The sequence below is a fragment of the Theropithecus gelada genome, chromosome 8, assembly GCF_003255815.1.
Source record: "Theropithecus gelada isolate Dixy chromosome 8, Tgel_1.0, whole genome shotgun sequence".
Classification (NCBI taxonomy): Eukaryota; Metazoa; Chordata; class Mammalia; order Primates; family Cercopithecidae; genus Theropithecus; species Theropithecus gelada.
Genome location: NC_037676.1, coordinates 105,840,694 through 105,868,522, shown reverse-complemented (window position 1 = coordinate 105,868,522; position 27,829 = coordinate 105,840,694). Strand labels below are relative to the sequence as shown.

Here is a 27,829-nt window from a genome sequence, read left to right as displayed (position 1 = left end):
CTACAGAATGGGAGAAAATATTTGTGAACTATGCATCTGACAAAGATCTAATATCCAACGTCTACAAAGAACTTAACCAAATTTACAAGAGAAAAACAAGCAAGTCCATTAAAAAGTGAGCAGAGAGCATGAACAGACACTTCTCAAAAGAAGACATACATGCAGCCAACAAGCATATTAAAAAAACAAAAACAGCTCAATTCACTGCTCATTAGGATGATATTTTGGGTTGTGTTCCACTTGTTCTCACTGTTTTTCTTTTTTTGGTTCCTTTTTTTCTGTTCTTTTTTGGGTTACTGCAGCATATTTTATTATTCTAGTACTTCATTTTCTTTTATCTATAGTGTTTGGGGCACATCTCTTTTCATAGTTTTCTAGGAATATGTGTGTGTGTGTTTGTGTGTGTGACTTATCATAGTCTTTCAACATCTTACCACTGTAAGTAGCATGTAGAAATTTTTTTTTTTTTTTTTTTTGAGATGGACTTTTGCTCTTGTTGCCCAGGCTGGAGTGCAATGGCACTATCTCGGCTCACTGCAACCTTTGTTTACCTGGTTCTAGTGATTCTCCTGCCTCAGCCTCCTACGTAACTGAGATTACAGGTACCTGCCACTACGCCCAGATAATTTTTGTATTTTTAGTAGAGACAGGGTTTCACCATGTTGGCTTGGCTGGTCTGAAACTCCTGACCTCAGGTGGTCTGCCCACTTTGGCCTCCCAAAGTGCTGGGATTACAGGCGTGAACCACCACACCCAGCCACATCTAGAAATCTTATTATTTTATAAGCCTCTCTACCTGTCCTCTTTGTTATATAGTTGTCTCAAATATTCCTTTATATACTTTGAGAAACCCATCAGTGTTGTAATTTTCTTTCAGCCATCAAACATAAAGAACTCAAAAGGAAAATATTCTCTCATAATTACCCAAATACTTACTCTTTCTATTGCTCTTTCTTCATTATGGTTGTTCTAAGTTTCCTGTTATTATTTCCTATCTTTCTGTTTCTAAAACTGCCTTTATTCATTCTTTTAGAGTAAGCCTGCGGGTAACAAATGTTCTTAGATTTCCTTCATCTGAGAATGCTCTGTATTTCACCTTAACTCTTGAAGGATATTTTTGATAGATTTAAGATTTTGAATTTACAGTTCTTTTGTTACAGCATTTCAAAAATGTAACCATTTACTTCCAGTCTTTATGGGTTTTGATGAGAAATCTGCTATCATTCGAAAAAATATGCTGCTGTTCTCCTAGTCAAAATATTATCACTCCTATGTTAGGCATCATTTCTTTCTGGCTGCTTTCGAGATTTTTTTTTCTTTTTTTTTTTTTTTTTTTGTCTTCAGTTTTCAGAAATTTGATTATGATGTGTCTCAGCCGGAATTTCTTTTGGTTTGGACTGACATTGGTTCACTCAGTTTCTTGAATCTGTATGTTTATGACTTTCCCCCAATTTGTGAAGCTTTTGCTCATATTTCTTCAAAATTTCTTTTTAATTTTGCGCTCTTCTCCTTTTTTCCTGGGACTCTGAAGACACATATGTTAGATATGTTACTCCCCCTCTCCCTGCCTTCCTTTGTACTGCCAGAGTATCCAAGATGGTTCATTTGTTAATTTTTTTTCTGTTCATCAGGTTTTAAAATTGGTATTACTCAGGTTTCAAGTTTATAGTTTATTTCCTATTTCATCTTGTTCTGCTACTGAGCTCATCTAGTATGGTTTTTAGTTATTCCATTTTTTAGTTCTAAAGTGATAGCCTTTTAATGATAGCTGCTTTAAAATATTTGGAATTAATAATCATCTATATCATCTTAGTGTTGGCATATGTTAATTGTATTTTTTCATTGGAATTGAAATTTTCCTAGTTCTGAATATGACAAGTAGTTTTAAATGGTATCCTGTACCTTTTACATATTATTTTATGATACCCTTCTTCCTATTTTTAACTTCCTGTTAGATGACATATACATATCTTCGCTTATTTTTGTGGGCTGCAGTTCAAATGTCAGTTTAGTTTTCAAAGCCTTTCCAATGTGCTTCTGGTCTGCCCCACTTACGTGTTATCCCGAAGCCAATTTAAAACCCGGGAGTTATTCTATACCACTGCTGAGTTCTTAAAGCATTTGCTGTTTTGATTTTGGTCAGCTTCTTGCCTTGTCTGTTCAGGGATCTGTCCAGGACTTCATATGCAGATTATAAAAATTCTTCCCTCTAACACTCTCAGTAATCCTTCTTCAGCTCTCTAATTGAGAGGATATGGTATTCTGGCTCATGATTGCATCATGGGGATGGAGGAGAGGGTCTGTCCACAATCTGTTGGCTGCAGCACCCAGTTGCAGCAGGTGCGGCGTGGTGGGGGTGAAGAGGTACTATCTCATTACTGAAGGGCAAGGATGCAATATAGTTTCTGCTGAGAACCTGCATCTGGGAACAGGGGCCTCTCTCACTATTGCAGGGCAAGGATAAAAGGGCTCTTACCACAATCCCAACAGGTATGGAGAGGGTGCTGCTTTGTTTTTCAGGCTGCGGTTGGTGGACAGAGCTCTGCTCACAATCTGGGAAGCTGCAGTGCTCCGTGGGGAGGGGAAGGAGTCTATCTCTTTTTATGCTGTTTTCCTGGAGCAGGCAAGTATAATCAAAATGTTTTTGTTCTGTTGGCTGTCCTTTTTCTGGTCCTTTAGCTAGAGACAGTAGGCTTTCCTTGGGACATTTTTTTTTTTTTTTTTTTTTTTTTTTTTTTTTTTTAGTATGTGTCTGTTGATGTTTCTGGGTTGTGGGTCTCTTTAGTGCCCATGCTGGGGTATAGAGAGGGCAAAACAACACAAAAAAAACCCAGGGGCCAGCCACGGTGCCTCACACCTGTAATCACAGTACTTTGGGAGGCCGAGGTGGGCAGATTACCTGAGGTTGGGAGTTCCAGACCAGTCTGACCAACATGGAGAAACTCCGTCTCTTCTAAAAATACAAAATTAGCTGGCCGTTATGGCACATGCCTGTAATCCCAGCTACTCAGGAGGCTGAGGCAGGAAAATTGCCTTAACCCAGGAGGCGGAGGTTGCAGTGAGCCAACATCATGCCATTGCACTCCAGGCCTGGGCCACAAGAGTGAAATTCCAATTCAAAAAAAAAAAAAAAAAAAAAGAAGGGATCTCACTCCCACTCACTCCCAGGGGTTTTCTCTTGAAGTTCCTATCCAGTCCACTTTATTTTCTTTCTCTTGTAAGGTCTTCTATTAGTTGCTTTTTGAATCTTGTCTAGAGTTTTAAAACTGTAATTAGTAGAGAAAATAAAGTGGAGTGTGCATACTCAACTTGTCTGGAACCAGCCATAGTTTATTTACTGTTCACTTAATGTTTTGTTTCCTCACCAGTTTATTTTCCCCAATGCCTTATATAAAGTACCTAATTTGTTAATATTACAATGATTAAACAAAATTAATTACAGGTAACTCTGGATTGTGAAATTGAGGTCTAGATAGTATACATGCAGTTGTTCAGTAACTTTGGAGAGCCTGAATCCATGAAGAGAGTTGTAAATTTGGCACCCAGTTACATAAAAGAGCAGGTGCATTTAGGTTTTGAAAAGCACTAGATTGACATAAATTAAAAGCACCTAAAGTACGCTTCATCTAAATTTAAAGCATGAAGAAAGGTATAAATGATTATTTTTTCTATACCAAATAAAATGAGCTTAACTGATTACTATTTTGGGTTGACAATCATTATGTTATAGCATGTGAAGTCAGTAGTTCTCCACTGTAAAACTGATCTCTCTTTTTACTTTCTTGATGAACTCTTAAAGGACATCTGTTGCAGGAAGTCAGGGACCCTGAATGGAGGCACTGCCTGGAACCGAGGCAGAAGAACATAAATTGTGAAGATTTCATGGACATTTATCAGTTCCCAAAATTAATACTTTTATAATTTCTTCTACCTGTCTTTACTGCAATCTCTGAACATAAATCGTGAAGATTTCATGGACATTTATCACTTCCCCAATCAATACTCTTATAATTTCTTATGCCTGTCTTTACTTTAATCTCTTAATCACATTATCTTCATAAGCTGAAAATGTACATCACCTCAGGACCGCTATTGTACAAATGGATTGTAAAACATGTGTGTTTGAACAATATGAAATCAGTGCACCCTGAAAAAGAACAGAACAGCAATTTTCAAGGAACAAGGAAAGATAACCATAAGATCTGACTGCCTGCAGGGTCAGGCAGAATAAAGTCATATTTTTCTTCTTGCAGGGAGCCTATAAACGGACGTGCGAGTAGGAGAAATATCGCTGAATTCTTTTCCCAGCAAGGAATATTAATAATTGAAACCCTGGGGAAGGAATGCATTCCCAGGGGTAGGTCTATAGATGGCCGCTCTGTGAGTGTCTGTCTTATGCAGTTGAGATAAGGACTGAAATATGCCCTGGTCTCCTGCAGTACCCTCAGGCTTACTAGGATTGGGAAATTCCAGCCTGATAAATTCTAGTCAGACCAGTTGTCTGCTCTCGAATCCTGCTTCCTGTAAAGATGTTTATCAAGACAATGCGTGCACAGTGGGACATAGACCCTCATCAGTAATTCTAATTTTGCCTTGCCTTGTGATCTTTATTGCCCTTTGAAGCATGTGATCCTTGTGACCTACTCCCTGTTTGTACATCCCCTTCCCTTTTAAAATCCCTAATAAAAACTTGCTGGTTTCACAGCTCAAGGTTGCCATCATGGTCCTACGAATATGTGATGACACCCCTGGAGGCCCAGCTGTAAAATTTCTCTTTGTACTCTTTCTCTTTATTCCTCAGACTGGCCGACACTTAGGGAAAGTAGAAAGAACCTATGTTGAAATATTGGGGGCTGGTTCCCCCAGTAGACATCAATATTTTTATGGTATTAGATCAATATATGCATTACTGGAAAACATTCAGTTGTATCATTTTTATGTGAAACAGCTGTTTAGAATAATTTAAACTTGTTTGTAGCTTTTTATGTTGTGTCCTATATTACATTATTATAATAATTGTTTGCTGATGTTCATATTTTTGCAGTTAGTCTGGAATATTTTGTTATTATTATTATTACTATATTTTTCTTTCTTGGCTGCTGCTAGTATATTGCTTCTTCAATGACTGCCCTATTCATTTTTTACACACATCAAAGAAAAACCGGCAGTAAAGAATGATTGCAATTAGTTGGTAACAGAAGAGGTTGACAGCTTTGTAACCATGCTTTATTAAGAATTGAATATCTTCAATCTATGAATCAAAACTCAGGTTTTCAACATTCAACAATTCTCTTAATACAAATACCTGAATGAAACATTTTCATGAGAGTTAACACATATATTTAAATTAAACTGTGTCCCTATGTTTCAGATAATGTACCATCTAAAGTGTTAATATATAGAGAATTTATAATTCACTTATGCACCTAACAAACGTTTATCACGTACTTATTATGTGACAGGTATTGTGCTAGGTCTTGAAGTCATAAAGATGAATGAAACATGTTTCCTATTATCAAGGAGTTCATACCCTATTGAGAAAAGATAAATATATGAACAGTTAACTCTACTAGTGTGTGTATATATATATATTTACACACACACACATATATACACATAATAAATGTATGTCTACATTTTATATATATTATATAATGTATTCATGTATGTATGCATCTATCTATCATAAAAGCAGAATAATGTTATAAAGCCAGCAGGACTACAAACTATGTAGTTCATTGATGTACAATTATAACTACGTCAGACCTGCCTGCATTCAATAAATGTCTGTTAAAGGTTTGCTGAATTAACATAGATAATTTGCACTTACTTTGCTTTCTTTCATCATTATACCCTTTATCACTGTGATCTCCAGATGTCACTCAAACTATTCAAGCTTTGGTTCATACTGTGTTAAACAGGCTTTATCATTAGAAATAATTCTCCCTTTATATGTTGTTCTAAGGACAACAAATAAACACATGGGAAAGCATTTTGTAAACTTTAAGTTACTGCGTTAGGTAATGTAAAGAATCCTATCTTTGATTTTATGCTATTGTATGAATAAAAAGACAAAAGTGCCGGGCGCGGTGGCTCAAGCCTGTAATCCCAGCACTTTGGGAGGCCGAGGCGGGTGGATCACAAGGTCAGGAGATCGAGACCATCCTGGCTAACATGGTGAAACCCCGTCTCTACTAAAAATACAAAAAACTAGCCGGGCGCGGTAGCGGGCGCCTGTAGTCCCAGCTACTTGGGAGGCTGAGGCGGGAGAATGGCGTGAACCCGGGGGGCGGAGCTTGCAGTGAGCCGAGATCGCGCCACTGCACTCCAGCCTGGGAGCACAGCGAGACTCCGTCTCAAAAAAAAAAAAAAAAAAAAAAAAAAAAAAAAAAAAAAGACAAAAGCAAAATATTATATTATTAACTCCATTTTTCATTTCTGCCTTCTCAGTGCTCTGTTCTAGAATGTAGCTCTTGAACCAAAATGTGAACTCATTGTGGGCAGGATACTTTGAGTCTTAGTATCTACCTTATTGAGTACTCCTTAAGTGCCTTGACTTTGTACCTGATATAGTAGGTGCTTAAAAAATGTTGTTGATGGACAACTTTGCTTTGTGCACATGTACCCTAGAACTTAAAGTATAATAAAAAAAAAAAAAGAAGGTTGCATTATACTGCAAAATAAACAAACACCCCCTGCCCCAGCCCTTTACATAGCCAACCTCCTTCCCCCTAGAAACACTGTATGAGTTAGTAGCAGGATGAACAAGAAAGACAGCCAGTTGAAGTAAGAAATAAAAATTAAAGAATCTGACAGGATATAAACTGATTATATTTAAAAAGTAAAAATGCTGTTTTTACATATTTACTTTATTTCCTTTACCCTTCCACATTCTTCTGCCAAAAAGGGGCTTAGTATTTTCTGTGCACCATTTTATTTGTGTGTGTATGTATGTGTCTATAAATATTCATTGGTTAAAATCAGAAAATACAGATACGTATAAAGATGAAAACCACTCATAAGACTTATCTTTTAAATTGAGGATAATAAGAGTCCCTACCATTAGAGTGAAGAGGATTAAATGAATTAATATTTGTAAATACTTAGAATAGTGTCTGATACATAGTAAGTCATTATATAAAAATGTTTGTATATTAAATAGAATAAAATCAAACAAGCAAATGATATCCACTATTAATATTACACATATACACATGCATAGCAAAGTTAGATTATTCCCTGAAGAATTTCACGGTGACAGTAAGCAAAAGAAATTCTTACAATAAACCTTGTCATATATATAAAGGGAGAGTTATTATGAGGAATTGGCTCACGTGATTATGGAGGCTGCGAAGTCCCACAGTCTGCCATTTGCAAGCTAGGAAATCAGTGCTGTAACTCAGTCAGAATCCGAAGGCATGAGAACTAGTGGAGCTGAGGGTACAGATCTCAGTCCGAGGGATATCCTAGCTTAAGCAGGCAGGCAGTCAGCAAATGGGGAGAATTCCTCCTTCCTCTGCCTTTTATTTATTTATTTATTTATTTATTTATTTATTTATTTATTTTTTATTATTATACTTTAAGTTCTAGGGTACATGTGGATAACGTGCAGGTTTGTTACATATGTATACTTGTGCCATGTTGGCGTGCTGCACCCATCAACTCGTCAGCACCCATCAACTCGTCATTTACATCAGGTATAACTCCCAGTGCAATCCCTCCCCCCTCCCCGCTCCCCATGATTAGGCCCCGGTGTATGATGCTCCCCTTTCCGAGTCCACATGATCTCATTGTTCAGTTCCCACCTATGAGTGAGAACATGCGGTGTTTGATTTTCTGTTCTTGCGATACTTTGCTGAGAATGATGGTTTCCAGCTGCATCCATGTCCCTACAAAGGACACAAACTCATCCCTTTTTATGGCTGCATAGTATCCTCTGCCTTTTATTTTGTTCAAGCCCTCAACTGATTGCATAATGCAACACACATTAGGGAGGGCAATTCACTTTACTGAGTTTAGCTTTTCAAATGCTAATCTCATCTGGAAACACATTCACAGACACACCTCAAGATAATGTTTAATCTGGGCATCCTTTGGCCAGTCAAGTTGACACATCAAATTAACTATCATAATGGGTTTTGTTTGTGAGTTTTGCTTACTATGGGTTTGTAGCTTTTAGCCATTTAAACTAGAGAGGTCCTTAGAAGTGAGTCTTTTTTTTTACAATTAACATTAACTTAGTCTATTCTGGATTTAATTGATCATTTTTTCCCTTTTAAATTTCTTTTCTCTTAGACACTGAGAAAAATCCCTCTTGTACCCTTGTGCTGAAGGTCATCCGAGGATATTTATTTAATGTGATAGATCTCCCTAGGGGTAGAGGTCTGAACTTGATACTTGATAACCTCTAGTTCCTTTCTTTAAAAAAAAAAAAAAAAACTGAAGAAACCCTACTTTAATATTTATGTCTGTACCAAGGAAATGATTCAACATTTATTGAGAGCCAATTATTTGCCATACATACTACATATTTTTATAATTAGAAAATATTTCAAACATATAAAAAATTTTATATAGCCATAAAATGTGTTCTGTACTTTATTATTTTACTTAATCCCAACTACCAGTCTATGAGGTAGCTATTGTAGTCCCCATTTTTACAAATGGGTAATAAAATGGTTAAATAACTTACTAGGGATGAATGTTAGGGCTAGCATAAAACCTCAGTCTGCTTGACTCAGAAGCCCATACTCTTTCATATAAAAACTAGCAAAATCACACTGGGAGATCATGTTGCTTTTTTTTAACCATCAATATGTCAGATCAAATCTGTCACCTGCATTTTCTTTGAGACTGTCTTATGGATAAAACAGACAGTGTCTTTCTTTACTCTTTTCAAGTTGTTTCAGAAATTCTCATTATTTTAAGTGCTCTCATATGTTGTGACAGCAGGTTCCTTTGTCAGCCATCCTGTTCAGAATAAGTAATCTGTACTATGCCAGCATGATTTATTGCTGCTACTTCCTTTATGTTTTGAGTAATTTTATCACAAAGGACATAAAGTGTTTTAGACATGTGCAAATGCCTGAGTGACTAGAGCAGTTTCCCTGGCTGTTTAGCCAACTGCCTGTGGCTGGTGCTCCATTTGATAGCAGGGGAGAGAAGATAGGAGAGCACATACGGTTATCAAATAAGGTAGATATACTGAATCACAGCACCCTTGTTAAACAGGTGGTGCTAATCGCAAATCCCTTTTCTTGAGGACTATTGAAAATGGAATTTGCATCTGTATATATGAGATTGCTCAATCTATGACCTGGCTACAATCATAGTGTACAGTGGGTGGTTACTTTTTTTTAAAACCAGATGGCATCTTAAAAATGTTACATATATTTAATTATTTTAAAAAGTGAAAATTAGAAACAGGAAAGATAAAATTCCCCACAATCTTGACACTGTCACTGAAATACTAATAACATTTTTATGTGTTTTGTGTTTGTCTTCTTAAAAGGTTATGCATTAAAAAAACACTTAGAGGTAATCTTCCAGATAGTATCTTCACATTTCTTCTGGACTCAAGGTTTATATGACTTATAGTGATGCTGAAAAATTTCAGAATATAATGTATGTGTCACTGTTTGTATTCATTTAATCAGACATAGGTACCTTTCTAATTTGTTGCTCTACTTTAAATCATAAATTCTTATAATCCACTACAGCAAAAGTATTTTTTCTTTCTTCATAATTTACTTTTGTCTTCTCTTCCATAAAGGGTGATAACCTTATTCTTTGTGAATAATTTTTATATTGTTAGAAATGTACTTTTCTCTACAAATCTCTAGAAATTAATGATAATTTTTAAAAATGATACTATGGCAAATCACAATAATTTTGGATTATTTTTATACACACAAGCATTAAATATATCATTTGGGAACCAATTATTTTTGGTTACACTGATAGTCCAGTAAATTAAGTTGCTGTACTCATATTCTATTATATAACTTAGGTACTTAGAAACAATAAGAGAGTTAATTTCAGTTTTATTTTTGCTACCGTACATATATGATCAAAATGTACATAGATGTCTCAAAAATACAACCATTTCTCCTACATCCATTCGTTCTGATGTTTGTGAATATTTACTATGTGCCAAGCATTGTTCAAAAATTTTGGGTCCCAGAGATAAATGTAAAAAGTAAAGTAGAGGTTCTCAAAGACTTTCCTCTCCATCTAATTAGGAATAAATAGTAACTTCTCTTAGAAGTAAAATTTATTCAAAGACCTGTGCTAACATTCTTAAATATCTGCTAGCCATAATGAAGAAATCAATGAACTTTATGTTCTTAGCTCCCACAATTTAGCCTAAATATTTGCCCTGGCATGCTTATACTGGTCCAAGTGAGCATTAGGTCATAGCCTATTCCTCTTCCTTATTTGAAGGTGTTTTTACCTTTCTCAGCATTCCACAAGTTACTTCCTCCTTCCTTTGTTCTCCTCTGCCTTTGCCTCTTTTAAAAAGTTCTAAGTTGCTAACCAATTAGGACAAATACAGAATGTGAGGTTCCGTTCCAGCCAATGGAAACCAGACATAGCAGTAGGGTGGATGCGTCAGGTTATCAATGTCCCTGTCTCCTTTGTTCGGTGTACTCTCGTGGCAAAACTGCTGGCAGGTGTACCCTTTCTGCAGAAAGTAAAAATGGCCTTGCTGAGGAAATTAAATTTATGTTCAAGTGCTATTTATTTACGGCAACAAGAAACAAGCATTTCTAACATAAATAAGTCATAACCCCTACTTTCAGGGGAATCACATAAAATTATTAGGACTTCATGTGTAATATTTATTTGACTATATTTTTCAATTTACTGTTTTATTATTTTTATTTAAATTTCATTTATTTAGTTTCAAATACATAATATAGTCACATAGTTCAAAAGTTACAAAAAGTATGCAGTGAAATTTTCCTTCCCACATCATTGTTCTATCTACCTATTCTTCTCCCTTAGGATAATATGTTCACAGTAAATACTTAAAAGGATTTATTTTTTAATTTTGAAAAGAAAATTTAGTTTTAAAAACGGTGTTCTTATTTATTGAGTAACTGCTATATGCCAGGCACTTTCTATATATCTTATTTAATCCACTTAATATCCTTTATCTGGTATGATCACAATTTTATTAATTATAAACAGAAACTCAATGAAATAAAGTAAGTTCCTGATGATCACATAAATACCAAATAATGTAACTAAGAATAGGGACTAGGTCTGTCTAAATTCTCCTTTGCCCATTCTCTTTGCACTCTCTTACACAAAATTAATGTTTTGGAATTCCAGCTATCTACATTAATCAGTTGCTGTCATTTTTCCCTCAGATGATGGATAAAAAACAGGTTTTCACCCCAAACTAATAATGATAAACTTGAGTAAGTAGTCATAGAAATTTGGGGATATATATGTTTTTAAATGATGTAGTCAACATTCAGTTGTTCATATTCATATAAAACAAGAATTAAAAGTAATTTGTGTTGAGTTTTCATTATGGGTTTATTGTCATATATATGTTTAACTTAGAAAAAAATTTAAGCTTGTATTCCCTGAGCAAATATCATCTAGCAGTGAAGGAACATCTTTGGTGTCAGATGAAAAACAATTTGACATTGAAAAGTTGCCACATATACAACCTGGATTGATTATTGTAACATTTATTGACTACTTTTAATATGGAAAATATTTCAGTATTCATTGACAATCACTTTATTGACCAACAGTTTGACAAATGTTATCTTATTATTCATAAGTATAGTGGCTCATTCTCATAGGCAAGGGTGGTGACAGCTAGAGTTTAGGAGCAATAGTTCCTAAAACACTAGTCTGTATGTTATAGGTAAAATGCAAAAATAAGTCCATTTATAGGTGTATATAAATGATAAAATATTTGGTATTATACAGAAAATTATGTGTTTGTTTCATAGAAATGTTCATATTCTCCCTTTGAGTATTTCCAGCTATGTACATGCATCTTGTAGCAGAAAAATACATAGCCTTTTCTAGAAACTGTTATAAAAGTAGAGAAGCCAAAATGCAGATTAAAGGGAGAATCTTGTGGGCAAGCAGTAGTAGTGGTAGCTTTGAGTATTGATGGTAGAGGTGAAGGAAGCGAGAAAGTGGTTGGTATTTGTTATGTGTTATTTCATTTAGGTTTACATTTACACAGAGAGTAGAAGTCTTTCTCTAAGCGATCAGTTTTCTTCTCCTGCCTCCTTTTTGTACTTCTGATTTATTTTACTGCTCTTTCTTTTCTTCCCCACTGTTTACCACCATTGAATGCAGAAGGTTTTTTTTCTGCTGCTTAAAAGTTTGATTTTGATTTTGTTCTTAGAATATTTTTCCTTAATTCAGACCCAAATATTGGGAATTTCCCCAATATTCCAAATATTTATTTGCATATCTTCACTTCTTAAATATGTTAATATCTACATAATTTCTCTAATAAGATAAATATTTAAATATATTTTCATGATTCTTTGGTGTACAACTACTCTCCCTCAACCACAATGTTGATATCATCTAGAATTTTAGCTTGGTTTTTAAAAAATACAACTTTGCTTTTTTTTTCCCGAAATAGGCAGTTTTTACAAAACAGACAATAATAAATTTTACTAAGATACTTTTCTAAGATACTCTTACTTCATATATTTCTTGCCATATCTCTTGGTTTTGGTTCTCTTGTTACTTGAGAGCATTTTCTCTTTTCAAGTACTCACTGTTTTCCACATTGGTTTTGTTTTTTGTTTTGTTTTGTTTTGTTTTTTTCCAGCAAAAAGTGAGGTTATTGACTCATGTAACAGGGGAACATATCCAGAAGTGGAATTGGCTTCAGGCATATCTGGATCTAGAAGTTCAAACACTGTCATTCAGGCAACTTTTCTTTCTCTACCTTTTTGCCTCTCTTTGTCTGTTCTACAGACAAGTTCCCTCTATGTGGTAGTCAAAATGGGTGACAATATCCCTGAACCGAATTTTCAAGCTTAGCAACCACGAGTGAAAATAGGTTTGTCTTCCAATGTCCTTGCATTACCCTCAGAGAAAACTCTCATTTGCTCCACTTGGGTCATCAACACTAGACCTATCCTATAAGAAATGCTAAAGGGTATTCTTGAACCTGAAAAAAACAAATGTTAATGAGCAAGAAGAAATCATCTGAAAATACAAAACTCACTAAGCATGCAGAAAAAAACAAAATATTAAAACACTGTAACTGCTTTATCTAAACTACTCTTAAGCAGAAAGACTAAATGACGAACCAATCAAAATAATAATCACAACAATAATCCATCAAGACATAGATAGTATAATAAGACATAAAGACAAACAATAAAAGTTTTAAAACGGGAATGAAATAAACACAATTAGAAATGACAAAGGGTAAATGACCACTGACCCCATAGAAACACAAAACAAAACAAAACAAAAAACCCTCAGGGACTACTACTACAAACACCTTTACGCACACAAACTAGAAAATCAAGAAGAAGTGAATAAATTCCTAAAAACATAAAACCTCCCAAGACTGAACCAGGAAGAAATTGAATCCCTGAACAGACCAATAATGAATTCGATAATTGAATCAGTAGTAAAAATCCTACCAACTCAAAGAAGCCCAGGCCCAGATGGATTCACGCCTGAATTCTACCAGATGTATAGAGAAGAGCTGATACCATTCCTATTGAAACTATTCCCAAAAATTGTGAAGAAACTCCTCTCCAACTCATTCTATGAGGCCGACATTATCCTGATACCAAAACCTGGCAGACACATGATTTAAAAAAAAAAAAAAAAAATTCCAGCCAATATCTTTGATGTGCATAGATGTAAAAATCTTCAACAAAATATTAGCAAATCAAATCCAGCAGCACATCCAAAAGCTACTCCACCACAATCAAATTGCTTTTATCCCTGGGATGCAAGGCTGGCTAAACAAATGCAAATCAATCAATATGATTCATCACATAAATAGGACTATAAACAGATTATCGCAATAGAGGCAGGAAAGGTTTTTGATAAAATTCAACATTCCTTCATGTTAAAAACCTGCAGTAAAGTAGGCATTGAAGGAACATACTTCAAAATAATAAGAACCATCTATGACAAACCCACAGCCAATGTCATACTGGATGAGCAAAAGCTGGAGGCATTCCCCTTGAAAACCAGAATAGACAGGGATGCCCTCTATCACCACTCCTATTCACCACAGTATTGGAAGTCCTGGCCAGAGCAATGAGACATGAAAAAGAAATAAAAGGCATCCAAATAGGAAGACAGAAAGTCAAACTATCCCTCTTCACATATGACATAGTTCTATATCTATAAAACCTCCTACTCTATCCTCAAAAGCACTTTGGTCTGATAAACAACTTCAGCAAGGTTTCAGAATACAAAATCAATGTACAAAAACCAGTGGCATTCCTATACACCAACAATGTCCAAGCGGAGAGCCAAATTAAGAATGCAGTTCCATTCACAACTGCCACAAAATGAAGAAAATGCCTAGGAATACAGCTAATGAAGGAAGTGAAAGATCTCTACAATGAGAATTACAAAATACCACTCAAAGAAATCAGAGATGACATAAACAAATAGAAAGACATTCCATACTCACAGATGGGAAGAATCAATATCATTAAAATGGCTATACTGCCCAAAGCAATTTACAGATTCACTGCTATTCTTATCAAACTACCAACAACATACTTCATAGAATTAGAAATAAAAACTATTTAAAAATTCATACAGAAGCAAAAAAGAGCAGAAATAGCCAAGGCAATCCTAAGCAGAAAAAACAAATCTGAAAGCAACACATTACCCAACTTCAAACTATACAAGGCTACCATAACCAAACAGCATGGAACAGTTACAAAGACACATAGGCCAATGGAACAGAGATAATGCCACACACCTACAACCATCTGATCTTGGACAAAGGTGACAAAAACAAGCAATAAAGGACTTCCTAATAAATAAATAGTGTTGGGATAACTGACTAGTATTTGCAGAAAATTAAAGCTGGACCCTTTCCTTATACCATATCCCAACAGGAATTCAAGATGGATTAAAGACTCAAATGTAAAACCTGAAACTATAAAAACTCTGGAAGATAATCTAGGAAATACCATTCTGGATATAGGACCTAGCAAAGATTTCATGATGAAGATGCGAACAGCAATTGCAACAAAAACAAACATTGACAAATAGAACTTAATTAAACTAACAAGGTTCTGTACAGCAAAAGCAATTATCAACAAAGTAAACAGACAACCTACAGAATGGGAGAAAATATTTGTAAACTATGCATCCAACAAAGGTTTAATATCCAGCATCTATTTAAAAACTTAGACAAATTTACAAGCAAAAAACAACTCCTTTAAAAAGTGGGCAAAAGACATGAACAGGCACTTTTCAAAACAAGACACACATGTGGCCAAACAAGCATATGAAAAAATGCTCAACATCACTAATCATTAGAAAAATGCAAATCAAAACCAAAATGAGATACCATCTCACACCAGTCAGATAGCTATTATTAAAAAGTCAAAAAATAACAGATTCTAGCAAGCCTGCTAAGAAAAGGAAACACTTATACACTGTTGGTGGGACTGTAAATTAGTTCAGCCATTGTGGAAAACAGCATGACAATTACACAAATAACATAAAACAGAATTATCATTTGACCCAGCAATCCCATTAATGGGAATATACCAAAAAGAATGAATATAAATTCCTCTACCGTAGAGACACATACTTGGGTATGGTCATAGTAGTACTATTCACAGTAGCAAAGACATGGATTCAACCCAAATGTGCATCAATGATAGACTGTATGAAGAGAGTGTAGAACATACACACCATGAAATGCAATGAAGCCATTAAAAAAAGGAGATCATGTCCTTTTCAGCAACATGGATGGAACTGAAAGCCACTTTCCTAAGCAAACTAATGCAGGAACAGAAAACCAAATACTGCATGTTCTCACTTGTAAGTGGGAACTAAACAATGAGAATGCATGGATACTAGGAGGAAAACAAAATACACTGGAGCCTCCTTGAGGATGAAGGGTGGGAGGAGGGACAGGATCAGAAAAAAAAATTACTTATTGGGTACTATGCTTATTACCTAGGTGATTAAATAATCTGTACAATAAACACCCATGACATGCAGTTTACCTATATAAAAACCTGCACACGTAACCCTGAACCTAAAATAAAAGTCGTAACTTTAAAAAAGCATAGGCCGGGCGTGGTGGCTCATGCCTGTAATCCCAGCACTTTGGGAGGCCAAGGTGGGCAGATCACGAGGTCAGGAGATCAAGACCATCCTGGCTAACACAGTGAAACCCCGTCTCTACTAAATATACAACAACAGCAAAAAAAATTAGCCGGGCATGGTGGCATGCACCTGTAGTCCCAGCTACTTGGGAGGCTAAGGCAGGAGAATCGCTTGAACCCGGGAGGCAGAGGTTGCAGTGAGCCAAGATGGTGCCACTACACTCCAACCCTCCAGCCTGGGCAACAAGAGCAAGACATCGTCTCAAAAAAATAAATAAATAATAAAAATTAAAAAGCATGAAGATGAAGTTAAAGGGTAGAATTTTTATCAGATTTTGTCAAGTTTATTTGTTTATGCTATCAGTGTGAAGCTGTCATGAGTTTAAAATAATAGATTATAAGAAAGTATTTGCAAGCCTCACAGTAACCTCAAATCGAAAAACACAGAACAGATACATAAAAAATAAAAAGCAAAAAGTTAAATCACACAACCAGAGGAAATCACTTACACTAAAAAAGACAGGGAAGAGAAGACCACCTAAACAACCAGAAAATAAATAACAAAATTTCAGGAGTAAGTCCTTATCAATAATAACAATATAAATGGACTAAACTTTCCCATCAAAAGACACAGAGTGGCTGAATGGATGAAAAAAAAAAAAAAACTCCACAATCTGTTGCCTACAAAAAACACACTTCACCTATATGTATGCATATAGACTGAAAATAAAGGGATGAAGAAAGATATTCCATGCCAATGGAAACCAAAAAAGAGGAGAAGTCACAATATTTGTATCAGACAAAACAGATTTCAAGACAAAAACTGTAAGAAGACACAAAGAAGGTCATTATATGATAAAGTATTCAATCCAGCAACAGGATATAATTATTGTAAATATATATGCACCCAACTCTGGAACACCCAGATATACAAAGGTAACATTATTGGAGGTACAGAGAGAGAGAGAGGCCCAAATAAAATAATAGCTGGAGACTTCAACAACACACCATAGGCATGGGCAACCAAAGCAAAAATGGTCAAATGGGATCACATCATGTTAAAAAGCTTCTGTACAGCAAAGGATACAATAAACAAATTGAAGCAACAATCCACCGAATGGGAGAAATATTTTGCAAACTATGCATCTGATAAGGGGTTAATACTCAGAATATGTAAGGAGTTCAAACAACTCTATAGGAAAAGAATCTAATAATCCATTAAAAATAGGCAACAGATATGAATAGACATTTCTCAAAAGAAGACATACAAATGACAAACAGGCATACGAAAAGGTGTTCAAATCATTGATCCATTGATTAATTCATCAGAGAAATACAAATCAAAACTACAATGAGATATCTTACCACAGTTAAAATGGCTTGTATCCAAAAGACAAGCAATAACAAATGTTAGAGAGGATGTGAAAAAAAGGGAACCCTCATACACTGTGGGTGAGAATGTAAATTAGTACAACCACTGTCGAGAACAGTTCAGAGGTTCCTCAAAAAAACTAAAATATTGAGCTACCATATGATTCAACAATCCCACTGATGGTTACACAGCCAAAACAAGGAAATCAGCATATTGAAGAGATATCTGCACTCCTATGTTTGTTGTAGCACTGTTCACAATAGACAAGATTTACAAGCAACCCAAGCATCCATCAATAGATGAATGGATAAAGAAAATATGTCCCAGGCATGGTGGCTCATGTCTGTAATCCCAGCACTTTGGGAGGCCAAGGCAGGCGGATCAATTGAGGTCAGGAGTTTGAGACCAGCCTGGCTAACATGGCAAAACCCCATGTCTGCTAAAAATACAAAAACTTAGCGAGGCATGGTGGCACATGCCTATAGTCCCAGCTACTCAGGAGGCTGAGGCATGATAACTGCTTGCACCCGGGAGGCAGAGGTTGCAGTGAGCCAAGATCACACCACTGCACTCCAGCCTGGGTGACAGAATGAGACTCTGTCTCAAAAAAAAAAAAAAAGAAAAGAAAGAAAGAAAGAAAGAAAATGTACTATTTATACACAATGGAAAGCCATTAAAAGACTGAGAATCTGTCATCTGCAACAACATGAATGCAACTGGGGGTAAGACAGGCACAGAAAGACAAACATTGTATGTTCTCACTCATTTGTGGGATATAAAAATTTGTGGGAGATAGAGAGTAGAAGGAGGGTTATCAAAGGCTGATAAGGGTAGTGAGGGGTTAGCGGAGATGAGAGTGATTATTGGACACAAAAAAATAGTTTGAAAGAATTAATAAGACCATATTTGATAGCACAACAGGGTGACTATAGTCAAAATAATTTGATTGTAAATTTTTAAATAACTGCAAGAGTATAATTGGATGGTTTGTAACACAAAGAATAAAGGCTTGAAGGAACAGATACCTATTTTCCATGATGTGATTATTATTCACTGCATGTCTTATCTAAATATCTCATGTACCCTATAAATATTTCCTATGTATGCACAAAAATTAAAAATTAAAAATGGCCAGGTGCAGTGACTCATGCCTATAATCCCAGCACTTCACAGGCCAAGGCAAGAGGGTCACTTGAGCCTAGGAGTTCAAGACCAGCCTGGGCAGTATAGTGACGTCTCGTCTCTACCAAAAAAATAAAAATAAATAATGAATTAGCTGGGCATGGTGGTGTGCACCTATAGTCCCTGCTACTCTGGAGGCTGAGGTGGGAGGATCACCTGAGCCCAGGAGGTGGAGGTTGCACTGAACAGAGATCACACCCCTGCATGACAATCAAGGCAACAGAATGAGACCCTGTCTCAAAGAAAAAAATATATATATATAAATATACATACATACACACACATATATATGTATATATTTATATATTAAAATATACATTATATATAAAATAAATAAAAACAATACAGACTGAAGTCAAACATACTAGATTTGTATGCTGATTTCATCACTAACTACCTGTGATACCTTGGACACTTCCCTACCCTCTCGGAGCCTGAATTTCCTCATTTGTAAAAATGGAGAATAAAAACAGTATCTATTTCACAAATACAAATGTTCATTTGTATTTGAAAAAAATCCAAATACAGATGAAAGGTCCTGGTTCATATATTAGATGCTGTATAACTGTAAGTAGTAGCAGTAGTGTTATTGTTGTTCTTAAGAAGAAAAAAATAAAGAGGAAAGAGAAGAGTTTTAATATGCCTTTAAGACAACTTTTGCATAACAGCTGTCTCTCCCTAGCTCTTGGCAAAAATTGAGAGGAGAAAATATTCAAAATTGAGGCCAGTAAGAGTAGGTCTTCTGGGGTAATAGAAATATCAATATGTTTTAGCTAACAGATACATCAATGGTAACAACAATAACTTACTGTAAAAAATATAAAGATCCTATCTATCTTGGTCATCCCACTTATAGACAGAAGCAGATCATAGAACTACCTGTCAGCAAAGCCAGGACTTTCCTTTAAAAGAAGCTCTATCTCCCATTTACTTTTGGAACAAGTATTTGTTGAAACCCCAGAATTCTGTACTTTAAACTATGGAAGAGATGCTCTTGGTTTGGAAGACTTTGAGATCAAGATGTGCCGCTGAAAACCATTATATCATCATGTCAAAGAATACTCCCCAATTGGGGAAGTAACAAATAATAATGTCCTTGTGCCAGGACAGAGTATACGAGTAAGGTTTTGCTTCTAGCACTACTTGTTATTAATTCATTAACTACTTGCTACCACTTGAATCGGCCCAATTAATAATCCTGCCACAGCATAAAATCTCCTAGCGCATATTTTTCTGACAAAAAAAATTATTATCTCAATGAATTCCATTTTTGCAAGGTTATGAATAGGAAGATGAATAAGGATTTATTTCAATATCTTGATGTCTTTCAATGCATTCATCTTAGCTCTCTCAGCCTATTCATTTCAAAATGTAGCACAAGACCAAAAGAGCTGCAACAGAGCTTCAAATGTCCATATGATCAGGAATTGCTTTGGAATCCCAGTTTTTATACTGGTTTCACTAAATTAAGTTGACCTAAGCACCTCAGAGACAGTAATGTTATTCTGGGGCTCATATAAAAGTTGTGATGGAATTTAAAGGTTTCTATGGTAAATCTGATTTAGTTCAGATCCCCTTTTCCAAGGCTTTCTACAAATGTTTCTAAAATTGATCACAAACATATAAAGTGGTTGATCCAAATAAGTATACTTTGAAAGCAGCTAAGCCTAAAAAGTATATCTTATATACAATTACATTCAAACTTTTTTGAACTTGACCCATAGCAAGAAAGACATTTACATATAATATATACTTACAGAAATGCATATAACTAAAAATAAAATTCCATGAAATACTTGCTAAGTGCAATATCCAATGATATAGCCTATTATTTTCAATTTACATCTTTGTTCTTAATTAATAGTTTTATTCACACCAAACTGATTTCATGATCCACAGTTTAAAAAACATTATTCTATACAGATGATTATAGCTTAAAACCTCTGGACAATATTCAGAATATTCCTAAGGTTCAGAGAGCAGGTGAATACGAAAAAATAACCAAATAACATGAGGTGCCTTCATAGTTACCTATCACAGATGCAGATATAGTAGGTTGGTTAGTCACCCTACAGGTTTCAAATCATTGTAGTTCTATATATATAAAGGAGTGCAAAGGAGAGGGATAATTATTAGGGACAGAAGGAAAGTATAACATTGAACAGAGAAAAGGAAATGAACATTAAGTAAGCAGAGAGGTAGGAGGTGTGGGACCTACTGGGCTGACAAAGGAAGCAGAGACTGGAAAATAAACACAACCAGAGCCAGGAAAACAAGTAGAACCTGAAGCAGGAGGCTAAATGGAGCTAGAGCCAGAAGGGTATGCATAAACAAGGACACAAGAGGAAACAAGGCCAACAGAAAACAATGTGCATGCCAGAAAGTAAAAAGCCTGATGGCATTTGGCTGTCTTATGCATAAGAGCAGAAAGGCCTGAAACTGTGCTACTATGTGTGTTCTCTCAGGCTATCAGAGAACTAGAACTTTATACGCAGCTAAATCTCACTATAGTTAAAGAAAATATGGTCATTATCTATTATGCTCTATTAATAAGCACTTCTTTTCTACCAATAATTTTGATATTTTTTTATTAGAATGCTCAAGTGAGAAAATAAGCATACGCTCTTAAGCTGTTTGTTAATTTTCCACTGCCAGAATTTAGAATCAAATTTAATTTCTACCACATTGTTATCCAAATCATTTCCTGGTATCTTTAATACTTCATGTACACAACACAACAATGCTATGGAAATAACTGCACTCTTTTGGTGGAAAAAATATTAAGATTCATATTATGTGGAAGCTATCTTCTTTTATGTTTTACTAATAAAGTATTTCCAATAGAGCTCAGCAAATTAGTGATGTAATTATTACAAAATAACAACTATTCGGCAAAGTGCTTAACCTTTGTCTTTAAAAAATGATTGGATAGGTTTTTATTATTTTTTCTTTATTATTATTTTATTTTTACAGGAATCAGTACTATGTAACAAAAAAAGTCAAATTTCAGGTCAAATTTTAATTTTTTATACTCAGATATTTATTTTTATTTTTTATTGACAAGTAATAATTGCACATGTACAAGGAGTACATAGTAGTGTTTCAATACATATAACGTATGGTGATCAGATAAAAGTAATTAGCATATCCACTACAGTTAATAATATATAGTTTCAAATAGCGAGAAGGAGGATATTGAATGTTTCCAACACAAAGAAATTATTAATATTTGAGATCTTTATGAGCAGAGCTAATTCACCACATGGCAATTCAGCAAAGCTTATTCAATCCAGTTAAGTATTAAGCAAATGTGCACCACCTCTACCAAAAAACAACAAAAACAAAACAAAAACCCAAGGTTTATAAAGTATTTGAGTATTTGCTGTCATCTTAATTGGTGATCACTTAAATTAATTTGGCTATCACCTAAATTAATTGGCAAAGTATTATTTATGGTTAAATAATTTCAAAAAGCAAGTTAGTAACATGTAAACACATACCACCTTAAATAAATATTTCAAAAACTAAAACATATAGCACTGATAATATCCTGAACAATTTTGAAATTTAGAAATTGTCCTTATTCAATTAATTGACTTATTATTTAAGAAGTACATAAAAGTTGTTTGTAAAAGAAAAAAGATATGAAAATAAGTTCAAATTAAGACAAATTTCAGAAGATTAGGTTAGAAAGATCTAAAAGAGTAAAAGGTATAAATGCTCTACAGTCCATGAATTAGTCATTGTGTTCACAGCAACATGGTTTTTGAAAGTAACTTCTTGGTAGGTTAATTAGTCACCAAAAACAAGGACAAAAACCTCCCATTGTTTATTCACAGGAAAAGAAAGATGGAAGAGGTGTTCTGTGGGATGTGATTGAAGAGGAAGTCCTCATTTATTCTGAAAACTATACTATGACTAGATACCATACTATTTAGAGGGTTGAGGTAAATCACTAAGGTTAGAAACAACTATGTCTCTTCCATTGAGATGCTCCACTGCTCCCCAAGAAGAATGAACTGACTGACCCAACTGTTAAGTACAGAAAATTGCATCTTCTTATACTGCAGTTCCTAAATTTGAAGTTTGCCATGTCTAAGCACAAATCCAAATGACTGCTTAGGTCTCTCTCTTGGAATTTTCCACAGCCCTAACACTTCCCTTCTTACTTTATAGATTTGAGAGTAAGTCCATCCTTTTCTAAACCTTAACTCTTCTTACTTCCCTCTGTCAAGGTTCAAATATCAGGGCCCCACAGCCAATTATTATTATTACACTTTCTCCCATCTCATGAATCTGAATGAAAAACTTGATGGTGAGGGACAAAACACTGTATTTCTGGAAATTCTGATGTAACTATGGAAAATAAGATGAGAAATTTTACCTTTTACTGTATTTGTAAGGAAATATACATAAACTAGGATATGTGTTTATATGATGATGATTAATTGTATAATCACAAATCTGCTAATGTGGACACTTCAAATAGATACTAATATTAAAAGACAAAGGGAAAAGAGAAACTCTGATTTGACAATCTATAAAGAATAAAAATTACTGTAGTAATTTTCTACAATGAGAATTACATATATCGAACTTTTATAATTTTACCAAGTATAACACTAAATTCTGCAGAAGCATAAACCATCCATTTTATATTTACGTGACATGGTCATCTACTTACAGAACATAATCTTACCACAACGAGAAAAAGAAATGAAAAGAATGCAGATGAACACTGGCAAAAATTTACCTCAGAACGAATAATCATGAGCTATTTGGCTTTCAAATCTCACTGAACTGCTCCCAGGTTTCATGGACTTTCTCGAAACCATATCTTATACAGATGGCAGCCAGGTGAAACATACTTAGATATTGTAAACGAAGGTGAGGCAACTTAGAAACACATCTAAAGATTTGAAGCCAAGTAATCACCAACCTACTTTGTCTGTATTTCCTTTCTTTGTCTTGAGGTTAGAAACGTTTACAATTTACTAATATCCTGTATTTCCATAAGTATCTATGGATATGCCGTCCAGCCGCAATCTGCATTCCCTTTTATCAGAGAACACAAATACAGTTGATTCTCATTATTCACAGACAATTTAGGTGTTGTATAAAATTGCTATAAACAATGAATTAGCAAATACTGAACTACTGCTACCAAGGAGGAATATGTAGGGTTAGCTTCCTATCAGCCTCTGATCACATTTTCATCAACCAATCAACTCATAGGCTTTTTTTATATGTGTTTCTGTTTAAACATGCCTTATTTAATACATGCTGTTGATTAATATGGAACTCATAGCCATTAGCACTATGATTCATGCCTGAATGAAACTTAACTAACACATGTATTTTCTCCATTAAGGAACATCTTATCTTGAGAACGCTAGATTATACTTTTTTAATTTTGCTATTTTAAACCGCGAAATTACCAACAAAGAGCATAAAAATGAAAAAAAAAATGTGGCACTAAATAGGCCACAAAAAGGACACTTGTTAACAGTTATCACAGAGGAAACAAAAAGGCAGTGTCTCTTTGTTGAACCTCAGCTGGGAGCATCCACATGGAGTTACTCAAATTATTCACTGTTCTGCGCATGTACACACCCAAAAATAATCATGAAAGTGCTGTACTGTAAGTATTAATTTTGAGGTTGCAAATATATTTTAGCAGGTAAGTCAGTTCACAAATACAGAATCTGAAAAAAATGAGAATCAACTGTACATCTAAAATACTATGTCTTTCCCCTATTCCATCAGTTCTCCAACTTTTTTGCCTCAGAATCCCTTCATATTAGTAAAAGTTACTGAGGATCTGAATGTGCTTTTGTTTAATAAGTTATATATATATTTCTATCTACTTTATTAGAAATTTAAACTAAATTTTCTATTTATTTTTAAATTGATTTTTAATTAATAGTAAATCCATTGCATGCTAACATAAGTTGTAACCTGTTACGTACTGTTTATATTAACATTAATTAATTAAAAGTAATTACATTTCTCAAAAGATTTACTGAGAAAATAATATGACTTTACATTTTTGCAAAACTCTTAAGGTCTGGCTTAATAGAACGTGGCTGGATTTTCATACCTGCTTCTGTGTTCTACATGTCCTAATATATTGCTTTGGTTGAAGTAAATGAAGAAAATTTGGGTTTACATAGATATTTGATTGGAAAAGGAAAGAATATTTAATAATTTATTCAGGTCATTGTATATATCTTTTGGTATATGCTCTACCAAAAATCAGCAGGTAGTCGTTTCAGAAAGGTTAACTCTTAGCAGGTGATGAATGCTGCCAGGACTGGGTCCTTTCCTTCAGGCAGTGGGTTCCATCCTGGCCCAGGATGTGTCTAGAAATGTCAACCTGGAGCTAGGGCCTGGAACAGGGACCTCGCATCTCTGACGAGTGCCCTATCCTGCTGTGGCTGAGCTGGTATTCTAAATGCAAGACAAAGTCCTCTCCACTCTTCCCTCTCCTCTCCTCAATTGGAAGAAAGAGTTCTCTTTTGTAGCAACAAGCTGTGCAGCCTGGGTTTAGGGGAGGAGTGATGCCTACATTCCCCGGCTGCCCCAGTGGTGTCTCAGTATGTTGCATGCCACCACCCCCAATTCACTGTCTCTCAGCCTAGTTCGGTACTAGGACTCGCCTTAGAGTTGCAGTCCTTATGGCCTAGACTGCTTTTCAAGTTTACCTGGAGACACGGCACACTGCAGCCTTTGGTGGTGAGGTATCCTTATGGGGGAGATGATTGGTGGAGGCTTCTATCCACCATTTTGCTCCTCCTCTGACCTCACGTTTTTGTAAGTATAAGATCATGTCATCTGCAAACAAACCTAATGTGACTTCTTCCTTTCTAATTTGAATGCCCTTAATTTCCTTCTCTTGCTTAATTGCTCTGGCTAGGACTTTCACTTTTATGATAATTAAAAGTGGTGAAAGCAGGCATCCTTGTCTTGTTCTGGATCTTAAAGAAACCGCCTTCAATTTTTCTCCATTCAGTATGATGTTAGCTGGGGGATTTTCACATATGGCCTTTATTATTTTGAGTTATGTTCCTTCTACATTCAGTGTGTTGAGGGTCTTTAGCATAAAAGGATGTCAAATTTCATTGAATACTTTTTCAGCATCTACTGAAATGATCATATAGTTTTTGTTCCTGGTTCTTTTAATGTGATGTAGTATTCATTTACATATGTTGGCTCATGCTTGATTCTCTGGGATGAATCCCACTTGACCATGGTGAATCATCTTTATAATGTATTGTTGAATTTGGTTTGCTAGTATTTTGTTGAGCATTTTACATTTATGCTCTGCAGTCTTCTTATTTTGTTGTGTCCTTGTCTAGTTCTGGTATCAGGGTAATGCTTGCCTAGTAGAATGAGTTTGAAAATATTCCCTTCTCTTCAGTCTTTTTGAGGAATTTGAGTAGACATGGTATTAGTTCATCTTTAAATGTATCGCAGAATTCAGCTATGAAGCAATCAAGTTGTGGGCTTTTCTTTTGATGGGAAACATTTTATTACAGTGTTGATCTCATTACTCATTACTGGCTTGAGGTTTTATATTTCTTTACGGTTAAAGCTTGTTAGATTGGATTGCGTGTGTCCCCTGCTATTATTGCATTGCAGTCTATCTCTGCCATTAGATCTATTAATGTTTGCTTTATGTACTAGGGAGCTCCAGTGTCACATCCACAGAAATGCATAATTGGTATGTCATCTTGTTGAATTGATCCCCTTTATCATTTTACACACACATACATGCACACATGTGTTTTGTATTTACAGTCTTTGATTTGTAGTTTATTTTATCTAATTATAGCTACTTCTGCTTGATTATGGTTTCCAATTGCAATAAAATACGTTTTTCCACCCCTTCAAGCTTAGTCTATGTGTATCTACAGGTGAGGTGGGTTTTTTGTAAGAAACATACAGTTGGTTCTTGTTTCTTTAGCTATTCAGTCACTCTATGCCTTTTAGTTGGAGAATTAATTCCATTTACATTCAAGGTTGCAACTGATAAGGACTTACTACTGCCATTTGTTGCCTGTTTTCTGGTTGTTCTGTAATTCCTATCTTCCTTTCTTACTGTGTCCTTTGGTGGCTGATATGGTGTTGCTCTGTGTACCCACCCAAATCTCATGTCAAATTGTAATTCTCAGTGTTAGATGAGAGACCTGATGGGAGGTGATTGGATCATGGGGGCAGATTTCCCCCTTGCTGTTCTCATGATAGTGAGTGAGTTCTCACGAGATCTGGTTGTTTAAAAATGTGAAGCATTGGGCTCGGGAGCAAGATGGCCGAATAGGAACAGCTCCAGTCTCCAACTCCCAGCGCGAGCAACACAGGAGACCGGTGATTTCTGCATTTTCAACTGAGCCTCTGCTGCTGATACCCAGGCAAACAGGGTCTGGAGTGGACCTCACGCAATCTCCAACAGACCTACAGCTGAGGGTCCTGATTGTCAGAAGGAAAACTATCAAACAGGAAGGACACCTACACCAAAACCCCACCAGTACATCACCAACATCAAAGACCAGAGGCAGATAAAACCACAAAGATGGGGAAAAAGCAGGGCAGAAAAGGTGGAAATTCAAAAAATAAGAGCGCATCTCCCCCGGCAAAGGAGCGCAGCTCATCGCCAGCAATGGATCAAAGCTGGACGGAGAATGACTTTGACGAGATGAGAGAAGAAGGCTTCAGTCCATCAAATTTCTCAGAGCTAAAGGAGGAATTACGTACCCAGCGCAAAGAAACTAAAAAACTTGAAAAAAAAGTGGAAGAATTGATGGCTAGAGTAATTAATGCAGAGAAGGTCATAATCGAAATGAAAGAGATGAAAACCATGACACGAGAAATACGTGACAAATGCACAAGCTTCAGTAACCGACTCGATCAACTGGAAGAAAGAGTATCAGCGATTGAGGATCAAATGAAT

The 27,829-nt window shown here is 35.4% G+C and overlaps 1 protein-coding gene and 1 pseudogene across 19 annotated transcripts in view; one reads left to right on the top strand and one right to left on the bottom strand.

Moving 5' to 3' along the window:
• The window catches only part of RIMS2 (regulating synaptic membrane exocytosis 2), a 728,068-nt gene that overhangs the window by 640,168 nt on the left and 60,071 nt on the right, over positions 1-27,829 (bottom strand). The window lies entirely within an intron of this gene.
• Positions 2,281-27,829, top strand: part of LOC112629792 — a 29,986-nt pseudogene continuing 4,437 nt past the window's right edge.